Genomic DNA, 15,352 nt, shown 5'->3' with positions numbered 1-15,352 from the left:
CTCTGCCCCATGTGCCCCCACAGAAGTTCCAGATGCTTTTGAGTCCACCTCCCTTTGTGCTGGGGAAGGCTGCCTGTCAGACTAGGGCCCCGCAGCCCCATCAAACGAGGCACAGTTCTTGGGACATCCCGTTCTTCCACTCCAGACCTTTGCAGGGGCTATTTTCCCTCCCTGGAATGCTCTCCTTCCTCCTCTCTGCCCAGCCAAAATGCTCCCCAGCTACAGTGTCACCTCCCTAGGCTTGCTGCCTTTCTTCTCAGGGCCACTGCCCCAGAGGGTCTCCTTAATGAGGTCAGGCACGTGGGGTGCGCTGCACCAACAATTCTGGATACCAAGCCAGCATGGCATCCAATCAGCAGTCTCCACAGGCTGCCTCCCAGTGTGCTTCTATATGTGTCCATCTGTGCATCTTTTGGTGTGTTTGTGTCTGTGCTTAAGTGTGTCTTTATATGTGTAAGACTGTGCTTGTACATCTGTGTTCATGTGTGAGTATGTTTCTTGGAATGTCTGTGTGTGTCTATTTGTATCTGTGTGTGCACTAGTGTGACTGTGTTTGTGTATTTTGTGTGTGTGTTGCTGCATCTTGTGTCTTTGCATCTGTGTGTGAGTGTGTGTCTGCATTTGTCTGTGTATAACAGGAGTCCTTGGTCAGGGCCTGCAGGCCTGCACCTCGTTTGAGGCTGGGCAGAGCCAAGAGGGATTGAAGTGTGTGTCTGCTGTGCATGTCCTGGGGGCTGCAGGGTCTGACGCCTCACACTCATGCCTGCCCCTTTTTTCTTTTTCCCTTCCATCTGGTTTTCCTCCATCCCCACCTCCAGTTCCAAAGATGGGCTCATCTCTGAGGGCCACAGCAACAGGTTCTGAGCAGGGGTGATGACTCATGGGGGGCGTATCCCCTGTCCTCAGTGCCAGCGCCCTCCAAACCCTCCTGCTTGGAAGCTCCCTCCTTCCCCCACATTTCAGGCCCCCTCAGTCTGATGAGGGAGTCACAGACCCCACCCTTGGGCCGCGTCTGGTCTGACATGAGAGAAGGATAGCAAATGGCCCCAGTGAGCCCACATTCCACACTAGAGGAAGCTCGATTCAATTGCCCAGGTGGGCATGGACAAGGGTCCTCAGAGTCCCTGCCCTCCACCTCTCTGTGCCCTCCCATCTCCCTCCTGCTCCTCTCCAGCGCAGGTTGGGTTGCAGGCCCACCCACTGACCTCACCAGCTTCCTGTGTCTCCTTGGGTGGGGGAGCACGAGGAAGACAGCCTCTGAGTAGGTCCTCCCCAGGAGCAGCCTCTCCCCAGGCCCGCTGTTTTCCTCTGGACCGTGGCCAGGGTCTTCCTCTCCCATGAGATGCCCTTCCTCGCAGCCCTGCCCCCAATCCATCTCTATCTGCAAACAGAGGTGACTTTCAAAGGTGCAAATATGGTGCCATCCCATCACCACTCCTACATTCTTTATGACTCCCCATGACCTAGAGAAGAGCCTAGGCATGGACTGCCCTTGGCTGATCTCCCAAACTCTCTTTCCCAGCCCTAGCCTCCAACCCCATCTCCGGCCCCTTGGGCACATCCTGCCTTCTGTGCTTCTGAACCTTCCATCTAGGCCAGCCCCAGCCCTGAGCTGCTTGTCCACATCCATCCTTACCTCAGGCAGTTGGGGAGAAAGTGGTCCCTGAGACCCTTGTGGGTGCTGTGCCTGCTTGGGGAGTCCCCTGACCCTAGGTCCCCTCCATGAGGCTTTCAAGAAGACTTCCTGGATTTGGAAGGCAGGAGCAGGGCACTGTTTCCAAGAGCCCACTGCCTGGCCCGATGTGACAGACCAACAGGCAGTTTTGGGGCAGAGGGTGAAGTTTGTTTCTAAGACATGTCATCCCCCACCTAAGCCTGTTAGCACTGAGGGGCTGTGGAGAGAACTTTGCATGTTCCTTGCCCCCGGGCTCCTGCCCAAGCCTGGCTGCTTGTTCTCCAGAGCTTGGCACACGTGCATGTGCATGTGCACACACACACACATTCACACACACACATGCATGCACACACACACTCATGCACACACACACAAGCATGCACACACACACTCATGCACACACATGCATGCACACACACATTCACACACACACATGCATGCACACACACATGCATGCACACACACATTCACACACACACATGCATGCACACACACATTCACACACACACATGCATGCACACACATGCATGCACACACACACTCATGCACACACACACACGCATGCACACACACATTCACACACACATGCATGCACACACACATGCATGCACACACAATGGGGAGGGCAGGTGCCTCCACCACCTGCCTCAGGAGGGAAGAGAGGGCAGGCAAGGCTTTCTTCACCAGTGGGCCTTGTTGACTGAACCTCAGGTGTGCTGGTGCCCTGCTGGGTCGCCTACCCTGATGCTTCAGTTACCCTCGCCACAACCATGGTGGGGAAGGACTCTTCACCCTCTTTTTACAGATGAGAAAGCTGAAGCTTGGAGAGAACAGGTCACCGCTCCATGCAGCCCCCATGGGCCCATGCTCTTGCCTGTGCCACAGCTCAGGAGGCTGGGCCAGAAGCGTGGTACCTGAGCACCCAGGGGTGGCTCCCAGCCAGTCACCCGGGTCCATCTGCTTATTCATAGGGATAGGAGGTGGGCAGCTCCTGGGCCACCCCTGTCTCTAGTGTCCCTCTACCCCAGTGCTGAGGGGTGAGCTTCCTTCCAGGAATTCCTCTGCCTGCCCCGCCCAGCTGAACTTCCTCCCTGTGGCCAGTTGCCTCAGGCTGCATCATCTTCCTCCCTGGAAACGGGAGTGTGAGAGGCTGAGCTGCTCCCAGTTGCCTGCAGGAGCCTGGTGCCCCAGGGTTCAAGGCTCAGCCTTGGTGGCTCCTTGCTGTCACTGCTCTGTCAACAGCTGGTGCCTCCTCCTTAATAAAAAGAAAGCCTTGGGGTCCCACCTTCCTGCTGAACCTCCCCAATAGCCTGTCCCAAATGACACCCAAGGACAGGTCCAGCCAGGATTGGACCCACCTCCCATACCTCTGTACTGACTCCCCAACTTTTGGCCTCTTCTCCCAGTGTGATGTGAGGGTTCCCAGCAGACAGGTGGAGACTTCTTGGAAGAGGTGGCTCCAGATCTGAACCTGAGGGGTGGCTGAGAGTATACCACATGGAGGAGCGGGAAGGGCATACCTGGTAGAGGAGATGGTACAGACAAAAGTGCAAAGGGTGGCACAAGCAGGAGGCAGAGTAGAGTTGATGTGCTTGGTGGCCAGCGGGATGAAGGGCTGGGTGACTTTGCCCCTGGTGCTTTCAGTAGGGACCTGCCCTTGTGTCCTACTCTGCTGGCATTCTGCCCCCTTGGACAGGAACTCTCAGCCCCATTTGCTCCGCCTGGACATCTTCTGTTTGAGGTTTTCAGTGTTTCCTCCAGACCCCTGGAAATTCAGCTTCCTTGCACAATTCTCTCTGCTCACCCTTCACTAAGCTTGGGTGAGACCTCCCCTTGCCACTGAGCCCACCCCACAGAATTGCCCCTCTGCTGGGGTGTGGGGTACAGAAAAGGAACAAGACTAAGGGAAACGAAATTCTGGGGGGAGATGCTCTTTTTATTTCAGCCACATCAAGCATGAGGAGGTTGTGGGGCTGCAGTGTAGCCAATGCTGGTTGTCCTCCCGCAACCCCGTCTATTCTCATTTTCCTAAGAACAGAGCGTTCTCTTTTTTGTCATGCATGCGGTAACCCAGCAGAAACAGTATATTTCCCAGCCTTTCTTGCTTCTAGGTGTTGCCACGTGACTAAGTCTGGCTAATGAGATATAAACAGAATTGTTATGTAGCATCTTCCAGAAACTGTCCTTGAAACATCTGGAGGGCGCCTGTGGTTCCTCCTTCCTCAGCCTGTTCTCCATTCTGTTGCCTGGAATGTCAGTGGGAGGACTGGTCCTTCAGTCACCACTTTGGACAGTATGGTTGAGGGACACACCCTGGTGATAGCAGAGGGGCAGCCTGCAAAGAGACGGAGCCCCCCAGCAGTATCCCCATTCCAGCCCAGCGCTGTGTACTTCCAGACTTTTCAGCACAAGAAAAAGAAAGTCTTTTGTTTAGGACTCTTCATTTTCAGTCTCTGTTAGTCACAGCAGAATATAATCCTATCTGATTCGACCCCACGGGAAAATGTTGACTAGGCAATTAGTAGATGGGTCTGGAGCTCAGAGTGGAGTTTGGGGTTGCGGGTAGAAATTTGGCAGTCGATCTCCTGGAGGTGGAAATTGAAGACACGAGGACGATGAGCTCACCCAGGCGGAGCGTGTGGTGTGAAAGAGAAGGGAAGGGAAGAGAGGGGAAGAGATGAGCCTGCTCCCTTCTACTCACTGCCCCCGTCTTTCCACAAAAGAGGATTCTGGCTTTGTCTGCTCAATTTCATCCACCTGCTTGGAATATCATACGAGGAGGCTTCTGCCTCCCCAGAACTCTACTTGGCTTTTATGATGCAGAATCAAAATGGAGCAGGGTCGAGGGGAGGACAAGAAGTGGATAGATATGTTGGGGGAAGCTTTTTTGAGTTTTTAAGGAGAAAATGGTAAGAGCAGCTTTGGTGTGTGGTAAAGAGGATAGGAGAAGAAAAGGAAGGCGCTTGAGAATGTGTTGCCTTTTAGTATGAGTATCCTTTTGACAGTATGTAAGAAAACACACAAGCCAGATGTGGTGGCACATACCTGTAGTCCCAGCTAGGAAGGAGTCTGAGGTGGAAGGATTGCCTGAGCCCAGGAGGTCGAGGCTACAGTGAGCTGTGACTGTGCCACTGCACTCCAGCCCGGGTGACATAGGGAGGCTCTGACTCTAAAATAGATAAAGTAAATAGAAAAAAAGAAAAGAAAAGAAAACACACAAAACTTGAAATTTGTTGCAGCTGTTTATTTTTTTTGAGACAGAGTTTTGCTCTTTCACTCAGGGTGGAGTGAAGTGGCGCAATCCTGGCTCACTGCCACCTCTGCCCCCTGGGTTCAAGCGATTCTCCTGCCTCAACCTCCCAAGATAGCTGGGATTATAGGCGCTCGCCACCACAGCTGGCTAATTTTTATATTTTTAGTAGAGAGGGGGTTTTGCCATGTTGGCCACGCTGGTCTCGAACTCCTGACCTCAGGTGATCCACCCACCTCGGCCTCCCAGAGTGCTAGGATTACAGGCGTGACCACTGTGCTCAGCCACAACTGTCTTTTGGTTGTTCTCTTCTCATAACACCGCTCTGAGACAGGTCCACTTGTTTAATGACATTAGTTAAATGTTCCCAAGTAACAAAAACTCATTAGAGCATATGAAGGAAAAGAGAAGTTGATGTCAAGGATCCAGGGTTTGTATGTAGGGGTGGGCGGGGACATCTGGGCTTCCTGAGGGCTGGGAACAGGGAATTGAACATATGCCAGGAGCCTGGGAGCTGCCACCACGACCACTTTCTTCTCCCTGTTGTTCATGGACTCTCCTCTGTCCTGCTCTCTGTATACCTGCTACCTTCATCTTCTCTTGCTGCAGATTGCCTTTTTAAATTTTATTTTTATTTACTTATTTATTTTAGAGACAGGGTCTCACTCTGTCACCCAGGCTGGAGTGCAGTAGCGCCATCACAGCACACTGCAGCCCCAAACTCCTGGGCTTGAGAGATCTTCCCTGCTCAGCCTTCTCCCATAGTGCTGGGATTGCAGGTGTGAGCCACTGCCCCAGCCAGACTGCCTTTTAAAAATGGACATTTTAGACCAGGCATGGTGGCTCACCCCTGTAATCCCAGCACTTGAGAGGCCGAGGCGGATGGATTTTAAGGGTTTTTTCTGTATTTTGGATCTTCAGATATGTGTTTTGCAAATATATTCTCTCAGTCTGTGGCTTGTCTTTTTATTCTCTTAACAATTGCTTTTTTGTTGTTGTTGTTGAGACAGAGTCTCACTCTTTCACCCAGGCTGGAGTGCAGTGGTGCAATCTTGGCTCACTGCAGCCTCTGACTCCCGGGTTCAAGCAATTCTCATCCCTCAGACTCCCAAGCAGCTGGGATTACAGGTGCACACCACTATGCTTGGCTAACTTTTGTATTTTTAGTAAAGACTATGTTTCACCATGTTGGCCAGGCTGGTCTCGAACTCCTGACCTCAAGTCATCTGCCTGCTTTGGCCTCCCAAAGTACTGGGATTATGGGCATGAGCCATTGCGCTGGGTCAACAACTGCTTATTTATTTATTTATTTATTTATTCTCCATGCATATGACCATTCCACATCTCAGGCTTTGGGGGCACTAATCCTCCTCCTCATCAAAAATCTGTGTATAACGTTTGACTCAAAAACTTAATTACTACTAATAGCCTTCTGTTGACTGGAAGCCTTACTAATAATATAAACAGCCAATTAACATATATATTTATGCAATCATGACATACCTAACTTTGTTTCAATTTTTTTTTTGATATTTCTAGCTATGGTTTTGCGAGTTTTTTCAAATTGTCACAACTCTCCAAAATTTTTTCATTGTTTATTTTTTAAAAAATCTGTGTATACATGGACTAGCACAGTTCAAACGCATGTTGTTTAAGGGTCAGCTGTAGTGTCTTTTAGTCCCAATTCTAACATTTTTAGAAGAGACAATTATTGACCAGTTTGGAGAAGTGGAGAATCAGTAATGGCTGAATGAGGTGGTGGCATTAAGGTAGCTGGAAGGGAATCTGGGCGATATAAATTTAGTTTTCTAGCCTCTGCAGTACAGGAAGATGAACTGGAAGGAGGCAGGAATAATTGCTCAACCCTCCATGTAAACACAGCAGGTGGAGCCTGGTGGATGGGTGGGGGCTACGGATATGACGTAGTACACATAGGTTAAAAAAAAGGTCAAAATATACAGAGAGATAAAACAAAATGCAAAATTTCCTACCCCGCAGTTCCACTCTTCTGCACTCTTTTCATTTTTATATATTCTGGAATTTTCTTCTTCTTCTTTTTTTTTTTTTTTTTTTTTTTTTTGAGAGAGGGTCTCACTCTCATTCCTCAGGCTAGAGTGCAGTGGTGACATCCTGAGTAGCTGGGACTACTGGTGTGCACCACTATACTTGGCTAATTTTTTGGGGCTTCATCATGTTGCCCAGGCTGGTCTCAAACTCCTGGGCTTAAGTGATTCGCCCACCTCAGCCTCCCAAAGTGCTGGGATTACAGGCCTGAGCCACCACACCCAGCCTTTTCTGGAGTTTGAACATCACACCTCTAAACAATATACTTTATCTTTGTTTCTCAATTTAGTAACTCAAGAGAGCATCTAGTGACACCTCATCATTAAAGCAGGGTACTGAAATCACACGTTCTCATGCGCCCCCCCCCATGTCTGTTTTCTCAGTTTTGTTTGCTGTGTTATTATTGGAGTCCTATGTTGGTGCTCCTTGAAGTTCTAAACAATCTATATTTAAAATTTCGTTCCTCATACATCAATTTTAGACAGAATTTCTTGAGCCCTATCACTATGTAAGAAAAATTGTGCCTCCCCCAGCCCCATGCCACCTGCCATCTCCCTCTAATTTATGCTGTTTTCTTTTTTGTTTTTGTTTTTTGAGACGGAGTCTTGCTCTGTTGCCCAGGCTGGAGTGCAGTGGTACAATCTTGGCTCACTGCAAACTCCGCCTCCTGGGTTCAAGTGATTCTCCTGCCTCAGTCTCCTGAGTAGCTGGGACTACAGGTGCATGCCACCATGCCTGGCTAATTTTTGTATTTTTAGTAGAGATGGGGTTTCACTATATTGGCCAGGTTGATCTCGAACTCCTGACCTTGTGATCCACCCGCCTCGGCCTCCGAAAGTGCTGGGATTACAGGCGTGAGCCACTGCGCCGGCCTCTTTTTTTATGTTTCATGGTCAAAGTTTGTAACATTTACATGCTGTTCTGTAATTATAATGAAATCTTCCATGCTTTATCTTCAGGTTGATTCTGAAAATTGAAAACCAACTAATGTTATGATTGTATAAACATTATTTACTGCAGAACCAAGTAACGAGATAGCTCCTTTGAGAAGGAAATATAGTATCATTTCCTCTACCCTAAAGTGGATTGATGGAGAATATTTGCTGTTTCAGATGTCAAGGTCAAATGGATTCTCTTTTCTTACACTCCACTAATTGCTCAACATCATGCCTCAGATGTGTTTTCTTTCTATTTGGTCCTGGAATAGATTTTGTTGTTTCTGGTTCTCCAATTGCCTTTCTTATTTCTTTCTGAGAGAAGAAACAGATGTTGTCTCCATTATGTCAACCAGAAAGACTACTTGCTGTGCCCACCTTCCTGTGCCTGTATTCTTTGCAGGTGCACTGAGATGAAGTAGTTGTTGTGTTTATCCAGCATTCCTTCTCTCCTGTCTTTTGGGGAACTGCAGCTCTTTCAGTTCAATGATGTGGCTTAGGTTTTTTCCCTATTTTAAGTGGGTGGGCCTGTCACCAAGGTCTGGCAGTTTCCCTTGATGGCAGCTCATCCGAGGGCTGGAAACATAACTGAGGCAAGGATAATTGGAGTCCTTCTATGGGATTCGATCAGCAGCTATTAACGGTGAGAAGCACTCATCCCTTTAGCTTCAGGTTAGGCTTGATCCAGGGACTCAATGATGTCCAGAAGGACCCAGGGTCAGTATATATCTTTCCTCTGCTCTCAGTGTTGTCTTTACCCGCTGGCTCCTCATAATGAACTGTGAGCAGCAACATGCTTCTCTTGTGCAGTAAATGGAAGAGGTGTCAATTCCACCAACCCACAGGGCTTAAGAATACAGGAGGAAAATCAGGGTATTTTTACCAAAAGAAGAGTGAACTAATTTTGGAAACCAAAACCACAGATGTTCACACCCTTTTCTATTGGATTTCTTTTTATTTCAGCAATTCTATTTTAAATTTCCAAGAATTATTTTTTGCTTTCTTTTCATAGCTGCTTTTTTTTGTTTTATGAATATATTGGCACTAGAATCTTTCTTTTCATAAGTTCTTTGTATTCCTTGAATTATCTGTTCCCTCCGGGATTGGTTTGTTCACTTTTTGTTTAGTTTATTAAAGAGGGAATATTGGCCAGGCACGGTGGCTCACACCTGTAATTCTAGTACCTTGGGAGGCCGAGGTGGGTGGATTGCTTAAGCCCAGGAGTTAGAGACCAGTCTAGGCAATACAGTGAGACCCCCATCTCTACAAAAAAAATTTTTTTTAATTTGCTGGGCATGATAGTGGGTGCCTATGGTCCCAGCTACTTGGGAGGATGAGGTGGGAGGATCACTAGAGTCTGGGAGATCGAAGCTTCAGTGAACCATGATTGCACCATTGCACTCCAGCCTGGGTGACAGAGCGAGACCCTATCTCCTTGTTGTCCAGGCTGGTCTCGAACTCCTGGCCTCAAGTGATCTGCCCGTGTTAGCCTCCCAAAGTGGTGGGATTACAGGCGTGAGCCACTGCACCCGGCCAAACCCGTCTCAATAAATAAGTAAATAGGCAGTATGGCTCAGTAGTTCAGAGCTCAACTCAGGAAACAGGTTGCCTGGGTTCAAGTTTCATTTCTCTGCTCCTTACCAGCCATATAAACCTCGGTCAAGGTTATTTTACTTTACCATTCTGTGACTCAGTTTCCTATAAGTGGAGAAAACAGTAGCACCTAGCTCAGAGGGTTGCTAAGTGAGTTAATAAGTATAAAATTGTCAGAACACTGGATGGGTGTGGTGGCTCATGCCTGTAATCCCGGCACTTTGGGAGGCTGAGGCGGGTGGATCACCTGAGGTCAGGAGTTCGATACCAGCCTGGCCAACATGGTGAAACCATGTTGTAATCCCATCTCTACTAAAAATATAAAAATTAGCCGGGCATGGTGGGATGTGCCTGTAATCCCAGGTACTTGGGAGTTTGAAGCAGGAGAATTACTTGAACCCAGGAGGCGGAGATTGTAGTGAGCTGAGATTGAGCCACTGCACTCCAGCCTGGGTGACAGAAAAAAGACTCCAGCTCAAAAAAAAAAAAAAAAAAAAAAAAAAAGTTGTCATAACACTGCCAGGCCCACAGTAAGGATGCAATAGCTCTTTGCTGTTGGTTTTTTTTTATTTATTTATTTTTTAATTTTTCGATACAGAGTCTCACTCTGTCACCCAGGCTGGAGTGTAGCGGCACTATCTCAGCTCTCCACAACCTCCACCTCCAGGGTTCAAGCGAGTCTCCTGCCTCAGCCTCCCAAGTAGCTGGGATTACAGGTTGATTATACTGGAACTCACATGGGGCATTTCCTCTGCCCTGCAGTGTTACATGTGGGGGTGGAGAGGTACATGTGCCAGCTGTCGACCCTTTGGGGTATGTTGAGTCCCCGTAGAGAGTCCACTCCTGCTTTGGCCTCTGGGGCAGCTTTCTCTCAGCGTGCTTTGGCTCTGGTTTCCTTTACCCTCATCTGTTCCTGAACGTGATCCTTCCTCTTTCTATCTTCTAGAATTAAATCAAAATCAAAATCCCTGTGCAGTGGATACTCCCCATCCCCCAGACATCCTGTTCCCAGCCCTTCTATTTCCTTTTCCCTTTGCTTACTGTGCTCTCAGTGGTATTGGATGGGCCAGGGATGGCAGAGACAAGTTCTCGTCCACCACCTTGAACCAGATGTTGATGTGGTAGTTTAAATGTGTGTGTGTGTATGTGTGTATGTTTAGATGGAGTCTTGCTCTGTCACCCAGGCTGGAGTGCACTGGCGCAATCTTGGCTCACTGCGACCTCCGCCTCCTGGGTTCAAGTGATTCTCCTGCCTCAGCCTCCTAAATAGCTGGGATTACAGGCACCTGCCACCACGCCTAGCTAATTTTTGTATTTTTAGTAGAGATGGGGTTTCACCATGTTGGCCAGGCTGATCTCGAACTTCTGACCTCAGGTTATCTGCCCATCTCAGCCTCCCAAAGTGCTGGGATTACAGGTATGAGCTACCGTGCCCAGACTAAATGTTCTTAACTCCATCTGACTCTGCACAGATGGTGTCCCTTGGGGCCTGCATGTGTTCACACTGGATGCCTAGATCCTGTGCAGGGAATAAAAAGGGAGGACATGTACTTGGGTCTTTCAGTTTTCTTGTAACAGGCATCCTTGGGCTTGTTGACTTTCCCTGGGAGTCTGGTTTCAGAGCCGATCCCTTAGTGGGTCATTCCACCTAGACCTTGTGGTTGTGTTGGGGAGGGAGGTCTCTTCAGTGTCTCTGAAAACCCCAGAGCCTTGAAACACTCAGGGACGGAAGTGGGTGAGTACAAGATGCATGAACAGGAGAGGAGAGTCGGAGGAACAGATGACAGGCTGGGTGAGGTGACTGAATGAGCGAGGGTCCAGGGTGTGGCTATGAGAGCAGAGGTCACCTTGGGTGGAGGAGAGAGGAGAGCCAACATTCTCAGAGCTCTTTTGATGTTCCAGGCCCTGGGAACTCTTCATACAAGCTTTCCAGAGGACTCCAGCTTTTGAGTCATTGAGCGACTCCCGGGATCACACAGCAGGTAAAGGATATGTCTGGATTTGAACCCAGCTTTATGCAGGGCTTAGGCTTTTAGCCACTGAGCTACATGACTCCCATCTGCCCCAAGCTGACTACAGCATGGGTCTCAAAGAGCTCCCTTGGGCCTCTATAGACTGAGCTGTCCCCACCTGAGACGCAACAAGTGGGTCCGAAGGCTGAGGAAGCAGAGGGCTCTGGCACCCTCTGGGGGAGGCAGGAGGCTCTGCAGAGATACTGGCAAGGAGGTGGGCAGCGGCCTGAGGCTGGAATCTGGGTAGGTCCAAGGAATGAATGAATGAATGAAGGTCCTGGTTGCTGCACAGGAGGGCAGGGCTTCATCTTCCCCTACTTCTTAGCACTGGGCCCCCAGGATTTACCTGGGCACATCACCTGTTAGAATAAAGACATGAGACCATGTGACTAACTTCTAGCTCGTGGAATATAAGCAGCAATGAAGTGTGCAATTTAAAGAATTACCTTTTTTATTGTTGTTAAGAGACAAGATCTCACTCTGTCACTCAGGCTGGAATGCGGTGACAACACAATTATAGTTCACTGCAGCCTCGAGCTCCCGGGTTCAAGTGATCCTCCTGCTTCAGCCTTCTGAGTGGCTGGGATTGCAGGAGTGACCCACCACATCAGCCATTTAAGGAGTTATCTTAAAGTAGGTGGCATGGCCTACTTTGTCCCTTCCTCCATCCTGCTTTCCTGAATGCAGATAAAGTGGCTGGAGCACAAGCAGCCACTTTGGACCGTGACTGGAAGAAGCCCATTGACAATGACCGAGCCAAAAAATAAAAAGGGATCTAGTTTCATGATTGTGGAGTTGCCATATCATCTCGGATGCCAACACTTACTTGATGGAGAGGGTGAAACACTTCTGTTTTATTTAAAACACCATCATTTGGTGTTTTCTGTACTCGTAGCAAAACTTATTTTTTTGAACCAAAAAGTTTTGCCTCCGGCAAATTCTCTGACCTCCCTATTCCTTGGTTCTCCTATCTGGAATAAGAATAATTGGCCAGGTATGGTGGCTCATACCTGTAATCCCAGCACTTTGGGAGACCAAGCCGGGTGAATCACTTGACTGGAACTCTCAGGAGGGTGAGAACAGCCTGGGCAACATGGTGAAGCCCCATCTCTACAAAAAAATACAAAAATTAGCTGTGTCTGGTGGTACTCACCTGTAGTCCCAGCTACTTGGGAGGCTGAGGCAGGAGGATCGCTTGAGCCTAGGAGGTCAAAGTTGCAGTGAGCCGAGATTGTGCCATTGTACTCCAGCCTGGGTGACAGTGAGACTCTGTCTCCAAAGAAAAAAAAAAAGAGTAATTATTATGAGATGAATGTATAACAGTGTGACCTATTGAGAAATTGCATTTTTAAAAAATTTTTTGAGGCAGACTCTCATTCTGTCATCCAGGCTGGAATGCAGTAGTGTGATCTTGGCTCACTGCAATATCCACCTCCCAGTTTCAATCGATTCTCGTGCCTCAGCATATTGAGTAGCTGAGATTACAGGTGCCCGCCTGTAACTAGGCCTGGCTAATTTTTGTATTTTTAGTAGAGACGGGGTTTCGCCATGTTGGCCAGGCTGGTCTTGAACTCCTGGCCTCCAGCGATCTGCCCACCTCGGCCTCCCAAAGTGCTGAGATCATAGGCATGAGCCACCGTGCCCAGCTTACCTAGTTATTTTTATTTGTTTACTTAGGCTGCTGTATACTCAAGGAAATGACAGGAAGCAATGCTCCCTGACTAATCAAGGTAGATAAGTCTTTGTTCTCCTCACCCTAAGGAAAGGTAAGCACGTTCTGGGTGTGTTGTTCTGGGACTTAGGCCTTGTATCATTTTGCTAATGTAGCCACAGAATTCTCAGCAGCATCCAGCAATAAACTGATGCATCCACAGGTTGGCTGGGGTCTGGGGGACGTAGGCTGGGCTCAGCTGAGTTTTGTTTCAAACCATGGGTCTGATTCAGGTCATCTGCATGTGTTCGTCATCCTCTTTGGACCGGCAGGTCAGTTGGAGCCTGCCTCTTGCCTGGCAATGACAGAAATTCAGGGGAGGCCAACCGCTTAAGTATGTTTCAAGACTTAGCTTGAGTCATGTCCATGCACATCCATTGGCCAGAGCAAGTCATATGGCTAAAGTCAAAGTAAAGGGATGCTTTCCCACCATGCAGCCAAGCCATGTATACAGTCCCAGTGGACTGAAGGATCAGTACACATGTGTCACAACCCCACAGGCCTAGAGCTGGGGGTCTCTGTACCAGCTGTTGAAGGAGGAAGTAATGGGATGAATCCTTTGTGTTTTGGTCAAAAGAGGAAATGGCCCAAGCATGGCAGTGGACACAGGGGCTATAAAGAGGAACAGAGTGAAAGAGACCTAATATCTCTGGAGCCTGAGCATTTCAGGGTAGAATGTCACCAGACATCTGCTTGGGGCACCATGGCCTGAGATTCTGGATCCACCCTAATTCAGGGTTTCACATCCTTTTATACCTGCACATTTGGCCTTGCCCTCAGGGTACGGGGCCTAATTTGCTGTGGCCAGCTCCTCGCCAGTACAGGTAGGCAGGGACTGAGTTGAATTAAGTTTGAGTTGTGAAATTTTTTTAAAAAATGGCCAGGAGTAGTGGTTTACGCCTGTAGTTCCAGGAGGTCGAGGTGGGAGGATCACCTGAGCTCAGGTGTTTGAGACCAGCCTGGGAACATAGGGAGACTCTGTCTCTACAAAATAATTTAAAAAATTAGCCGGGCATAGTGGCAAGCGCCTGTAGTCCCAGCTTCTCAGGAGGCTGGGGTAGGAGGATTGCTCAAGCCTAGAATTTTGAAGCTGCAGTGAGCCAAAGTGAGCCAAGATTGCACCAGGACAGCCCAGCCTGGGTAACAGAGCAAGACACGGTCTCAAAAAAAAAAAAAGTCTTGTTGCTTATATCTGGGATTGCTTGGAGCAATTAACATCTGCTTCACATGTCAAGTGCCTGCACAAAGTAGCCCCTCAATAAGATGGGCTGCAGTAATGTAACAGTAACTAGCTGTGGCGGGGGCTTTCCTTTCCTGTCCCAAGGTAGGGGTGAAGATATAGGATAGTGGCCGGGTGCAGTGGCTCACCTCTGTAATCCCAGCACTTTGGGAGGCTGAGGCAGGCAGATTACTTGAGGTCAGGAGTTCAAGACCAACCTGGACAACATACAAAAGTAGAAAAATTAGCTGGATGTGGTGGTGCATGCCTGTAATCCCAGTTACTCGGGAGGCTGAGGCAGGAGGATCGCTTGAACTTGGGAGGTGGATGTTGCTGTGAGCCGAGATCGTGCCACTGCACTCCAGCCTGGGCGACAGAGCGAGACTCCATCTCAAAAGCAAAACCAAAACAAAACAAAGAAAGCCAACAACAAGAAACCAAAAACTAAAAAATGTACAGGATAGTAAGCGGGGGAAGAGAAAACCTGAGGAGTGTCCTGGACATTGGGGCCCTATGTCCCCCACAACAAGAGACTGCCTCTTGGGGGCTCTTAAGAGTACCCAGTGGTACAGCGAGGCTCCCGAATGGCTTGGAGAATAACTGCCTTGGTCAGGGCATCGTGTAGTGTGTCCCCACCCCAGGCTGCGTGTGCCTCCCTCTCAGGTGTCAGGGAGGAGCTGTTTGCAGGAAGCCCCCTTCCACCTCCCCCAGCCTCCCTAGGGGGCTCAGAGAGAGTGGGGTGTGGACTTGGCTGGTGAATGGGAGCCCCCCACCCCATTTCTCACTTTGCCTGGGGAGGCTCCAGCGTCGCAGCAGTCCCACTTCTGCTTGCTGGAGTCCCTAAGTCCCTGGCCTTGCCGAGGGCCTTCCCCTATGGAGGTCTTTCCCGTTTT

At 49.1% G+C, this 15,352-nt stretch overlaps 1 long non-coding RNA gene across 1 annotated transcript in view; it reads left to right on the top strand.

Annotated features, from left to right (window-relative positions):
• Positions 1-13,558, top strand: part of LOC126929142 (uncharacterized) — a 33,184-nt gene extending 19,626 nt beyond the window's left edge. The window contains exons 2-3 of the long non-coding RNA XR_007717083.1: positions 11,420-11,499; positions 13,207-13,558. This is a non-coding gene — a long non-coding RNA (uncharacterized LOC126929142). The remainder of the gene's footprint in view (positions 1-11,419; positions 11,500-13,206) is intronic.
• Positions 13,559-15,352: the final 1,794 nt, after the last annotated feature.

The sequence above is a fragment of the Macaca thibetana genome, chromosome 10 (assembly GCF_024542745.1).
Source record: "Macaca thibetana thibetana isolate TM-01 chromosome 10, ASM2454274v1, whole genome shotgun sequence".
In the NCBI taxonomy this organism is placed as follows: domain Eukaryota; kingdom Metazoa; phylum Chordata; class Mammalia; order Primates; family Cercopithecidae; genus Macaca; species Macaca thibetana.
The sequence above is the reverse complement of the archived record's forward strand: the minus strand, read 5'-3'. Positions and strand labels throughout refer to the sequence as shown.